This window comes from Panthera pardus, unplaced genomic scaffold (genome assembly GCF_024362965.1).
Source record: "Panthera pardus isolate Hobbes unplaced genomic scaffold, ASM2436296v1 HiC_scaffold_2, whole genome shotgun sequence".
NCBI classification, from domain to species: Eukaryota; Metazoa; Chordata; class Mammalia; order Carnivora; family Felidae; genus Panthera; species Panthera pardus.
In genome coordinates this window covers 132717653-132731281 of record NW_026526765.1, presented here as the reverse complement: position 1 = coordinate 132731281, position 13629 = coordinate 132717653, and the positions used below count along the sequence as shown (strand labels likewise).

At 39.7% G+C, this 13629-nt stretch overlaps 1 pseudogene; it reads left to right on the top strand.

Annotated features, from left to right (window-relative positions):
* The first annotated feature begins 3559 nt into the window (after window positions 1-3559).
* Window positions 3560-13629, top strand: part of LOC109250807 (5'-nucleotidase domain-containing protein 2-like) — a 39491-nt pseudogene continuing 29421 nt past the window's right edge.

The window sequence follows — 13629 nt, the reverse complement described above, 5'->3', positions numbered from 1 at the left end:
AGCTAAAAGATAACCAAGGACTATCCTATTCTCAAGAACAACTTTGGCCAGAGGGTTAAGGGACTTTCATCAGGCAGCTGTTGCTTCAGCAGCAGAGTCTGCAATATCTTTCAGAGTTGAGATGTTCCTGATCATAGCCTCATTTGTGCTTACTTTTATCCAGAGGACTAGGGATTTGCCAAAAGAAGAAAATTTTGAATTAAGAAGGTCTCCTGGTACTTTGGATTTGAGTAAGTGGATTGGGACTGGAAACATGACAGCTATGAAAGCCAGTAAAATATAAGGAAGGGTCTGCAGACCATACAGGAAGTTTTATTCTGGTTACCATTGCCTTGTGTCCTTTCTTTGTGTAGAGCCTAGGTGTAAGGTTCCCAAGGTTGAGGCTGTTCCCAGAGATATGGAAACAGACACCCAGGGTTAGGGAGCCTGACATGAGAGAGAGCAAGCTGAGTTTGTTCCAGAGAAATTGAGGCATTGGAAATCCGGGAGAAGTGTGTGATGGGTAGAACTACAGGATCACCAGCATTGTGGCACATACCACAATCCTTCGGAGGGTTGACTGCCCCCCTTGCCTAAGAGATATGACAACAGTAGTATTCTTTCCAGACCAGAGCAAGGAAAAAGGTCAACAAAAGAATCCTAAAGATCCTCCTGGAGGATCAATGAGGAAAAGAATTGTCAGAGAGCAAAGGAGGAATAGAGAAAAGTGTTCTTGATCTGCTCTGCCTTCTTGGGAGGAAGTGGTCTATCTGGATGTTGCTACCTCTCTTGTCAATTTTATTTGGAGTTCTCCATGTTTGCACAGGACCAGACGTCAGGTGGAGCCTTGCTCGGTTGTATGATGTGCATTCCGGTACTGACACCTTGTGATTTGGCAGGAGGGTCAGCGGTCAAGAGTACTGGGAGGGTGCTTCCCATGATTCTCACGTTTACCAAAAATCATCAGAATAGGACAGTAACTATAAATGACAAAAGACTTAAAATGCTGATGGCAAAAGATCTGATGAGAGTTTATTTGATAAGGAAATGCAATTATTTCTGTAGCATATAATTGGACAATGAAAGTACTGAGAAATTTCTGGGAACTTCAATTTATGGAATACCTACGTTAGTACCATACATCCACACACAACCCAAGAACATTTATCGTCTTATTTGACAATGCTTCCCATGTAACTTAGCAAACCAAATAGGCCTAATTAGTTTTTCAAGGTGAGAGTCAAATTCTTTGAGATTTTCCAGGGATACTGGGAAATTTCAGTTAGTTTGTGGGACAAAGAATTCATTTAGAATTTAATTTTGACAAAATGTCAAAGGGTTTGAATACTTGATTAAATAGGATCACAGATCATTATGGAATAATACTTGATTACCTATTTAACCAAAGGGACAATATAAGATGTTAAAGGCAAATAGAGAAGGTTATATAGCTGTAAAGAAAACTTAGCTCTTTTAATATTGGGAAGACTAGGTTTTCTTCAGTAATCAAAGACTTGATAACGACAACATGATGCATAGCAAATTATTTTGGTAAGACACAAAATGTTTGCTGTCCTAGGCTGGTAACTTAAAAGGTAAAAAAACAAACAAAAGCTCTGTTTGTAATTTCTTAAGAGCAGACCAATAACAAAGAACACTTGGTCCTTTTTACAGAGTTAAAACCAAATCCTAACTTTGTACCTGTATACTTTTGGTGTTTAAACTCATCTTTTAGGAGCGTCTTGGTGGCTCAGTTGGTTAAGCGTTCAACTCTTGATTTCTACTCAGGTCAATATCTCATGGTTCCTGGGTTTGAGCCCCAAGTCAGACTCTGTGCTGACAGTGCACGGAGCCTGCTTGGGATTCTCTCTCTCTCTCTCTCTCTCTCTCTGCCCCTCCCCCACTTGTGAGGTTTGTGGAAAACCTCTCTCTCAAAACAAACATTTAATAAAAACCTCATTTTAATAAAATGTATATAAATCCATTCCACTCTTAGCCACACTTGAAATTATTTTCCCAAGCTTACTTTTCAACAAACATGCAACATTTTTATATCCATTATGCACACACACATACATATACATATACATGTATTATCCTTTACATCAACATACAGAGATCTTTAATTAAGATGGAAATAAAGATTCTTATGTTCTACATTTAGAGTTTGTGTCTTTGGAATGTTTGAGTAAATCCTTCCACAAGGGCTTCAGAATATTTTTCTTTCCCTTTAGGTACATAGTTTCATTTTAGCTTAGTAGAAGAGAAGGCCTTTTAAAAGTCCCTATCAGACTCCTGGGGAGCCTATGTGGCTCAGTTAAGCATCTGAATTCAGCTCAGGTCATGATCTCGTGGTTCAAGAGTTTGAGCCCCACATCTGGCTCTGTGCTGACACAAGGATCCTGCTTCGGATCCTCTGTCTCCTTCTCTCCCTCTCTCTCTGCCCTTCCCCTGCTCATACACACACACACACACTTTCTCTCTCTCAAAAATAAACAAATATTTAAAAATAAATAAGACTTTGAATATCAGCTTTCAATTCGGCTAACTACTGACCTTAGAGCTATTAAAAAAAAAATTCATGGGGCACCTGGGTGGCTCAGTCGGTTAAGCCTCCAACTTCAGCTCAGGTCATGATCTTACAGTTGGGTGAGTTACAGCCCGGGGTCAGCTCTGTGCTGACAGCTCATAGCCTGGAACCTGCTGCGAATTCCATGTCTCCCTTTCTCTCTCCCCCTCCCCTACTCATGCTCTGTCTCTCAAAAATAAATATTAAAAAAAAAAAAAATTAAAAAAATAAATCTTTTGAGTGTCCTGTTAGGTTTCACCCAACACAAAAGTAAAAATTCCTGGTCGTATTGAATAATCCCATGGACTCAAGAGGCATCCTTAAAGAGGTGCAAAAGATACTCCCTTCCCCAGACCCAGAGTCACTCCCAAGGAGAACCAAAATAAAAACTGAGACAACAGCTCTGAGATCTGGCAACAGCTGGTAGGACCCTACTCACGAATGGAGCATGACCCCATCTCTGTCAGGCTGCAGATAGGGAGCAAGGTCCATTTCTGTGCCTCCACGTTTTGGGGGGCCCCCACTGAGAGGGTTGAGCTGCCTGCACACACAAAAAATCTGCATGATCCAGTCAGGCAGAAAGCAAGTCACGTTCTCAGGACAGGCAATGAGACCAGTAAGAAGGCCACAGCCATCCCTGGGAGAGAGAGAACCAACCACGAATGGTACCCGAACGCGAATCCACGAATCACAGGGCAAAGACCCAATCCTTCCAAGTGTTGTTGCCTGCCACTCTGCAGGGAAGGGACAATGTGAGAGCCTACCATCCTTTCTGCACCAGGTCTCACAGGTGCAGGTCTGTAAGCATCGCTTTGATAAGAATCCTCACCCTGTGCTGGTTTCTGCCAGTTTTCCCAGGATCCTGGCAAGCAGTCTTTGCGGTCAGCAGGGTGTCCCGGTGGATCCCATCCTGGTGCTTGGAAACTGCAGAGGAGGAAAAATACATCTTCCTCTACCTCTTACAGTTAGTGGTTGGCAGAGACCTGTTTTCCCAGGGCGCCTTGTAAGTGGATGAGCTTGTCTGTGGGAATAGTTCTCCACGGTGGCCACAACCTACTTCTTCAGTCTGAAAACCAGATTTTATTCGCCCGATGCGTCACACTGCACCCGCTCCAGTTTAAGCGGTACCCAGCGCCTCCCCTGATCCGGTCCGGTTTCCGGACGGGACCCAGTGTGCCTCCCTGGATTTGGTCCGGTTTCCGGATGGGAACCAGCGACTCCCCGGATCCGGTCCGGATTCCAAAAGGGACCCAGGGCCTCCCCAGGATCCGGGCCGGTTTCCGAAAGGGACCCAGCGCCTCCCGGATCCGGTCCGGTTTCCAAATGAAACCCAGCGCCTCCACGGATCCGGTCTGGTTTCCGGACGGGAATCAGTGCTTCCCCGGATTCAGTCCAGTTTCCAAGTTGGACCCAGCACCTCCCTGGATCCGGTCCGGTTTCCAAAGTGGACCCAGGGCCTCCCCGAATCCGGACCGGTTTCCAAGATGGACCCAGCGCCTCCCAGGATTCGATCAGGTTTTCAAGTCAGACCCAGTTGGACTCCTGCCAGTTTTCAGACTCAATGCAGCAAAAAGAAATGTCCAAATAAAGTCTGAAATCTCCTAAGGCAAAATCTGCAAAGCCAGGATCTGAGGGCGACTCTCCCCCGGCCTCCAGAGGTGGTGAGAAAACAGCTAGCTCCAAGGCACATCAGGTATGTTCATCTGGTTGCTCTTTGCTGCTGGAGGTCATTGGGGGTGTCCTTCAGCTCCCCTTCTGAAGCGGGAGTTATTAAAAGAAAAACTGAGATGCATTAAAATTTGTAGGAGTTCATATGAGCAAAAATCAATTGGAATCGGGTGGTATCCAATCTAACAGGTAGAAAGGACCTCTGAGGAGATGTTAAGGATCCAAAACTTACAGGCAGAAAGGAGCAGAAACAAGGAGGCTTTAGGAGGCGGAAAAACCAGGTTGGTTATTGCATGGTTACTTTTCTTTAGGGGGTGGCAGGGGTCTGTCAGGCAGATTACCCAGCTGGAGCTGATCAGGTGATTGCTGATTGATTTAAGATTATCATTTCTGGAAGAGCCAAAGCTATGATTAAGTCAGTTTGGTGATGTGGGGCTTAGTATAAACTGTTCAGTTTTGGGCCTGGTGCCTTGTTTTTCACAGAATTACAGCTGCCATAATAATGACAATGGCTAAAATACACGCCAGGCTTTATGCTAAGAGCTACACAAATGTTTAGCACATTTTTATCCTCACAATAATCCTGAAGACATGGGTATGTTTATTATTGCCATTTTTTTGAGACAAGGAAACCTAGGCAAAGAGTTGAAGTAATTGTCCATGGTTCCATAACTGAAGGTAATAAAGCCAGGATTTGAGCCCAAAAGTCGTGCTCCAGAACAGGTATTTGCCTGGGACAAATCTCTGGGCAAGGTTTTGTAGCATGTATACCCAGAAATTAAATAGTTGGGTCACAAGTGTCAGCATTTTATTATTTTCAGTGTCACTGTTCCGGTTTATATTCTCAGCAGCAGTGAATGAATGTTTCAGGCTTAGGTCTCTCTCCTCATGCAGAGAGCTTACTGGTAATGATACTATGCATGATCTAAACTAGTCATCTCTCTGCTGACCGTCTGAAGCCTAGGAGACTTGTGCCTTCAGCTCCATTTAGCACATTGAGTTTCTTTTGTTGTTGTTCTTTTATCTTTTTTGGACATGGCTATCTTTTTAGTTTTTCTCTTTTGTACTTAATAATTACATGTTTGGGTAGAGAGCAGTCCTAAAACATGAGCTTTAGCACCACCTGGACTTTCAATTCTATTCATCTGCTCTAACCACCAAATATTTCTTAAAACTCTTCTCCTTTGTTCCATTACCAAAAATTCAACATGTTTGTGTTGATCATCTTCTTGATGAGCTAGATACAGGGCGTACAAAAACAAATAAGGAAGAATTCTTTTCTCTGAAGACCTTGCAAAGGAATTAGCCATATAAACAACTAATTATAATGAAATGTGATAAATACTAGAATGGAAGTATAATCATACTCTATGAGAATATACATGACAAAGTATTTATTTTTGCTTTAGGTGGGGCTTAGGGATGGTGACATATATGCAGGAAATTGAAAATGAGTAGGGTTTTCTTAAACTCTGAGGAAAAAAGTGAAGGTATTTAGCAAAAGTGAGGAATATAAACAATAACTTGAAGGCCTGAAAGTTCATAGCATTTTCAAGAATCAGCAAGTTGGGCAATTCATATGGTGAGTGGTGGCAATTGGGTTGCCTGGGATGGTAACTGAGAGGTGGGAGCTGGGTCACAGCTCACTACCACCTCCCTGGTTTGGCTTTTATTGATTTTGTATACAGTCTAATTTTACGTATCACTTTTCCCTTAAAGATTTTTTTTTTTTACCACAGGAACTCTTAATGATTTATACCACTTTTTAGACAATGACTCCTTTTTTCCCAGTACAATGATTTTTTACCATAAAGTCCACTAAATAAGCATACCAAACAAAGTTGTACTTTTAACATTCTTGTTTGAAGCAAAGGCACACTTACAAATTTGTTTTATACAATAGTTTCTAGTCAAAGAATATTCCACGGAACAAATTTGAAATGCATGCTAAGTTTGGATGAACCCAGATGTGTTGCTTTGCCTGTGGATGCCAAGCAAGAGGAATAAACCTGTATTCTCTTTACTGCCTTTCCCTCTTTTGCACGTATACTATTTTCTCATGCTTTAAAACACATAGTTTTCTGGGCAAAGACTCCAGTCTTTTCTATTTATGTCAAAGCCTTCCATATCAGGTAGTTATTTTAGAGTTTAAGTCTCAAGGGAAAGAGAATTGTCAAGCCCATATGATTTTGATATTGAATGCCTGCCTGGTATTCAAACACCTGACTTTCTACCACCCTTCAAAGAATGATACTTCATTCCTCCTCCAGCCATCATAAATCTTTCTCCTTTTAGAATATAATAAAACTTCATTATATTTCTTTGTATGTGCAAACAGTATTCACTTTCAAATTGATTATTTGTTATTAACATGTTTTTCTTATTGACTTGATGTATTATCTGAGAAAAATGTCGGGTTATTAGACTGGTACGGATGCATTCATATTTAACAAATTTTCACTTAAGAGCATTATTTTTTGAAATGCATTAAGGTCATTACAGAAGGAATAGATGTGTTTGGATTCCATAGAAGGCCATTTGTAAGAGCACAATTAATAAAAAAAAAATTCCAGTCTACTTCTATAGATTGACAAGATTATTCCTGTTGCTTCTAATTCCAAGAAAATAATTCAATTCTGACCACTAAGTGAGAGCAGATAATTTATTGGGAAAAAAGTTATTGTATTAGTCATTTCACCAAAGTCTGTGTGAAACATCTAGTCAGGAAGGGTAAGAGTGAGAGCTGCTGGGGGTCACAATAGCCAGAGATCCAGGGCTATCTTTTAAAAGATATATAGAAAGAGCAGTGGAGAAAGGCAGTTAAGGAGAGGGAAAGAATCATAAGCAGGCTTCATGCTCAGCAAAGAGCCCAATGTGGGGCTTGATCCCATGACCCTGGGATCATGACCTGAGCTGAAATTAAGAGTTGGACGCTTGAACAACTGAGCCACCCAGGTGCCCCAGGGCTATCTTTTATTATTTGTGCTGCCACTCTTTTCTGCCTCATTCTTGTCTGTCTTTGCCTCACATTCCAGTTCCAAGGAGAGATATCTAATTGGCACGGACTGGGTTATTCCTACATTTTAGTGACTACTTTGGAAAACAGTTTCTCAAAGTAGGTTTTTTTATTAACTGTGAAAATGAGTAAAGTGTACTTAGTGTAGGAGAAACAACAGAAATCCACCAGATTCTATCAATAGTCTATCACACACACACACACATACACACCTATTTTCCTCCATATATGAAAATTTTCAAATACCCTCAGGTGACATAATCAATCTATCTCAAACAGAATATACTCTGAGCCCTGTGGAGTAGATTAACCAAATGATAACCATTTTAAGGCATTCATCTTCAAGTCTGGAATCTCTGGATTATCTATCATCCTTGTTTCTGCAGCTACTTACCAGCTGTTTATGTCCTCCCTTAACAACCCTTTATATGTATTGGTGTTGTTGTCATTGTTGTTTTTTCTAAACATGTATTAAATAGTGGTGGCCTTCTGGTAACCTTCACATGGGACATAACTATTATTAGCCTTGGTCAATTCTGAGAGTTTCATTTGGGCAAACCATTATCTGTGCCCATGACTCAGTATGGAAACTCTTCTCAGTTCTTTAAAGAGGACATAAAGAAAGGTGTAATTCAAAATACCATCAATCGGAGAGACTGTCTTTCTCCACTGTCTTTTAGGGCCACACATAAGTAGGACTGAATTACATTTAGAGAGGAGCATGGAGCACCATCTGAAAACCAAACTAGTTTTTCATTCTCCATCACCCAATCAAAGGGAATTGCTAGCGAATCTATAGATAGGGATTTAGGAAAAAGTAAGGGTGTCTTTTAAGTATTTGAGATGACATAAATCTCTCAGATACTTCCATGTGGCAAACTACTGGCTATTCACAAAACTCATCATTCTTTTATTCTCTCTGGAGTTATTTCTAGGCTATTTGTAGCAGCTTCCTTTCTTGTGAAGTGTGACCATATGACTGTGTTCTACCTCACGGAATTGTAAGGTACCATTTCAGGCAAAGACGTTTAGAAAGTTTTGGGCTTCTTTTGCAGTTTTTTAAATCTTCCCTGATACCCTGTATATGTAGAGGATAGCAGTGCTCTAGGGGATGGCAGTAATTTAAGAAGCAGAGATTCTGGATCTCTGAACCACTGTGTGGATGAGTGCTGCCAGCAAGGAACACCCAGACTGGGATGTCACATGAATGAGAAATCTACCTCTGTTGGATTAAATGCCTGAAGCTCTACATGTATTGTAGAAATTAGTATTAATCCCTGGGTTGAGAAACACTAATGTCTTGCATTTGGTTCTTCGTACTATAATGGCCTTTATATCAGTGGCCACTGAACTAGCATAGGGATTCTGCCATTGGCCAAAGACGCCTACCCAAGTATATACCAGTAAGCTGGAAAGTAGTCACCGGATAGGTTTGTTGTTCCATAGGCCTTGGCAAGTACTCCATTTTGGCACTTGATCCCACTGGCCTCATTCTGACTCTTAGACCACAGTGACTATGGCTTTGTCAAACTAAGGTTAACTAGAACTCTTTATCCAGTTCTGCCTAAAAGATTTAGGTAGTTCTCTGTCTTGTTTTTCACAACGCACATTACCTTATGTTGATTCAGAAGGCTGGAAGAAAGGACTAGAGAACATAATATGGTGCTACAGAATATCCGTCCTTAACATGTATGATTTTGATTTTATTCCAGGGTCTCTAAGTATGGGAAATTGACTCAGAGGCCATGAATGTAGTATGGATAGCTCAATTTGGTCTTTAGAATATTTTTGGTTATATAGATCTAGTGAAATTATACTACCTATTACTCATATATCTGTGGTTCCATGATTAATAAACCTCAGCTGGAGGTCTCTGTGTGTCTGGCAATCTTGGAACTTGGATGATCATGCTGACTCTCTTGTTTGCTAGGAAAACCAGTGATAATATTCTGCTTGTACACACTGGTGCTTTTTAGTGGTCAGCATCCATTTTGATTCTTGGTGCCTGCCTCCTATTGGTCATTAATTATTTTGAATGTATGCCCTGATAGTAAAGGTGAATGCTGTACATCTGCCACTGCCTGGACTTGGCAGGTCTGAGTTCTTCCCAATCATGTTGATATCAGTAAGCCCAGTTATCAGGATTGAGAGCTACATGGGATGATCATTTCAGAGGATATATATATATCTCTCAGAGGATATATATCTTGGAGAAAAATGAAGTTACATTTCTCATTCATATGGTTTTGACTTGTGACAAATTTATATCTACTATAGTAATTTAAAATTAAAGTATGATATAAAGTACTTTAAACCAAATTATTCAATTAAATACAACTAATGAAAAGTTTTTATTCCTGAGGCTACCAGAAAGAAATAGAAGACTGGCCATCATGGAAAAGCCACAATTTGTTGGTATTACTCGCACGTGTTTTGCAGCTTTCAAAAGTTCAGTAATTCAAATCTTTTCTTTTCCAGATATTTGAGTAAAAAAAAATATTTCAGGAAGATGTGAACCCATTATTCTGCTACTTACCTCTGTGCACACATATACCCTATTATGAGATGCATGGGGAAAAGTTATAGATTCAATCGGATGTCCAGTAAAAAGGTTTTTTTTAAATTTTTTAAATGTTTATTCATTTTTGAGAGAGAGAGAGAGAGACACTGTGTGTGTGTGTGTGTGTGTGTGTGTGTGTGTGTGTGTGTGCGCGTGCACGCACGCATCGGGCAGGGGCATAGAGAGGGGGACAGGGGATCTGAAGTGGGCTCTGAGCTGACAGCAGCGAGCCTGATGCAGAGCTCAAACTCATGAACCATGAGATCACAACCTGAGAGTAAGTTGGAACTTGAACCGACTGAGACACCCAGGTACCCCCAGTAAAAAGTTTTTAAAGTCATTCTTTTTCAGTTAAGTAAGGACTTTGTCATGTGTTGAGAGTCAGAGTGGGAAAAGAATGATGTGCTCAAGGATAGTGGTGAATAGTAAAGTTTACAATTAGCTTTGGGGAATTAGGAATGGGTTAGAAGGGTAAAATGACTACCACCTAGTGATAACCCTTTCTTCTGACATAGCTAAGAGATCATGATCTGGAGTGGAATTGAAGCCAAGCTATCATCCTTCTGCTGTACCATATTGCCTACAGCGGGTTCCTTGGGTAGCTCTTTACACATCACTCCGAAGCTATTTAGTCAATGAAATAATGTTTGCTCCAGGTATTAAGATGGATCTACAGTGGTGGAATCTGAATGAATATTCCTTTTAATTGATATTCCAATTCTGAGTAATTAGGAAAAATGTTGAAGTGGTAGTTAATGCCCCGTGGTTGCAGTACTAAAAGTAGAATATAGTGGAAGCCTTCCTTAGATCTGAGAGTGAATAGCATGTACCAGTACAACATAAAAAATCATAGACTCTGTATGTTTTTCTCTAGTGCTTCATTAAGAGTACAAGACATGGGGGCACCTGGGTGGCTCAGTCAGCTAATGTCCGACTCTTGATTTTGGCTCAGGTCATGATCTCAGGCTCCTGAGATCGTGCCCCAAGCCTGGCTCTGCACTAGCGTGGAACCCGTTTAAGATTCTCTCTCTCCCTCTCTCTCTGCCCCTCTCCCTGGCTCGTGTGCACTTTCCCTCTCAAAAAACAAAAACAAAAACAAAAACACCAGTGGACGGTATGGTATAACTTTGTCACATACTCAAAGAAAGGGTAAAGGATTTATTTTTTTAAATTTTTTTTTGGTAAAAATTTTTTTATTATTTAAACACCAGATTTTTAATGTAGGACAAACACTTGAAGACTTTGTATCTTCTCACTGGCATGCCATTTTTTGTCACTCAGTGGGGTAATTTGAAACCATCCAACAATATTACTTTATACGAGATTAACCACCCTCGCTCTTTTGTGGAGACAATACCTGAGATAGAGGATCAACTTGTTTTTTTCCAGTTAAGCTTGACAGAACGATGAAATCTGAATGATTATTATTGTCTTTCCTTTTAAAAAGGGTTTGTTTAAAGGGCCAAATATGGTAGTAGTCTTTGAAAATTCTTTTTAGGTTCAACTCCAGGCAGCTCAGATCTTTTATAAAAACTCCAGCCCTCACTGGGTCCCTTAAGAGTGATCAACCGAAGATCTGTAATATGAAACTTCTGTGTGAATTAACTTCCCCCAGATGGGGCAAACCACAGTGTCTTTTAATGCACTAATGGTATCAAAATGTATGAACATCAGATGTAACTGCATGCTCACATTTGACACCAATCTGGTATTATAATAAAGGAATTATAATGTAGGGCACTAGGGAAATCACAGTACATCCTCACATCCTGCTTACTACTGCTTAATAATCTCATAAAGTCTTCTTTCGATCAAACTCCCCTCCTAGGCTTGAATAATAGGATCATAAGAAAGAGATAAGGCAGAAATTAGAATTTAGGACTCCCCAGTATTAATGACTAATGGATTCCCCATTTACCATTAAACACTTTAACCACTGCTCATTGGCTCATGGGGAATATTACTTTCCTTCTGGTCTTAAACAAAATATAGATAATAAAAATAATTTAGGAAACTTCTTTTTGGGACCTGCCCTTAACTCATATTAACACTCTTGGAAAGTCATGTAACTACTGGACTTTGAAAGACAAATGGAACTTTTAAACACCTTTTTTGTTTTTTAATGCAACGTTCCAACTATGAGATGTGACTGTGAAAAAGCCTTCACGATATTGTATTTAATATTTTGTTTTAAAGGAAAACAATTAACACCCTATGCTTTTCCTAAGAACACGTCTTTCTTAATTGTTAAAAATTTTACAAAATTGAAACATATGACTTAGAAGGGGCATATGGATACACAATCTTGCAGTTACTCAAAGTGTTCACTTTTTTCTTCATAGTTTACAAAATGTAGAGGAGAGATAATTATTTTAAAAATTATGTGTAGTTGTAGAGTTTTTATTGTTATGGTATTTCTATAATAATTGTAAAAGAGAACTCTAAACTTCTTATCCCATCTCCTAATAAATGAAATGAATCCAGAATTCCAGCCATCTTATTGCATCCTATAACTTCTCCCACCTGTAAGAATGAATTAACTCTGCAAGATTAATAACCTTTCCCTTCCACATCTTTAAGCTAAAGCATACTGAAGAATTGACAACTCTAAAAACTATTTTCTCAAATTAGATTCATTAATGAATATACTTGATTCTAAGAAATGTTATCAAGGTTGTCAGTGAACGTAGCTATCTTGTGAAATGGAATTTGGTTATGTATTCACAAGTGTTTTGTGTTGCACCATAATTTTCCTACTCATACCTCAGCTACAGCTACCTAACAGCCACCACAACTTTTCATTTCTACCTGAATTACAGAAGAATTTTCAGAGAAGACAGATTTGATTTCAGGCTTCAATTTTAAACTAAAAAATACAGCATTAGAACACAAAGTTAAAATATATGGGGAACCAGGGGCTGACAAATGTGAACTTAGGTTTCCAGAAAACCAAGAAAAAAACAAGGAATTTTCCTGCAAAAAGGTACATTAAATGGTTGCATAGAAAGTTTACTACATATAACCTGCGTTTGTGTCATAAAATTTATGATGTCTGTGTCATATATGGGACATATGCAGATGTCATAACTGCCACTGGGGCAGGCAAGCTCCAATCTTTTCAAAGATGATAGATCTTTCTTTCTTTTCTTTCTTTCTTTCTTTCTTTCTTTCTTTCTTTCTTTCTTTCTTTCTTTCATGTTTATTTATTTTTGAGAGACAGAGAGAGACAGAAGGAGCATGGGGGTGGGGCCAAGAGAGGGAGACACAGAATCCAAAGAAGGCTCTAGGCTCTGAGCTGTCAGCACAGAGCCCGATGTGGGGCTTGAAATTTTGATCGCGAGATCATCACCTGAGTGGAAATCAGATGCTTAACCAACTGAGCCACCCACCCAGGCGCCCCAATTATTATTTCTTTAGTATCACTGACAAAATGTGGTAGTTATATCTTCTATATTCAACAATATTTTTTTCTTCATCAGTCTGCTGAATTACTTCTGGCTTCTCGATTTTTTTTTTTTTTTTTTGTATAGAAATAAACCTTGAAGGCTTTGGGTCCAGGAATGAGACTCTAAAAAGAAAAACTGAAGGCTAGTTTATTGCCTATACAGTGTGTCTACTTATGGAGGGGAAAATAGCAATAGAAAAGCACCCACATTTATAAATCATTCATTCACTCCTTCAGAATCTATTTATTGCTTATGGGGTATAAAGAGCCTGACATCAAAAAGCACACAGTCGACTGCCTTGGATGTACTGATAGGAGTTACGACTTGGTGATGGCCTTTATAGAGCTGCATACACATGCTAAGGTTTTGCCAACCAGAGAGGCTTCTGGCA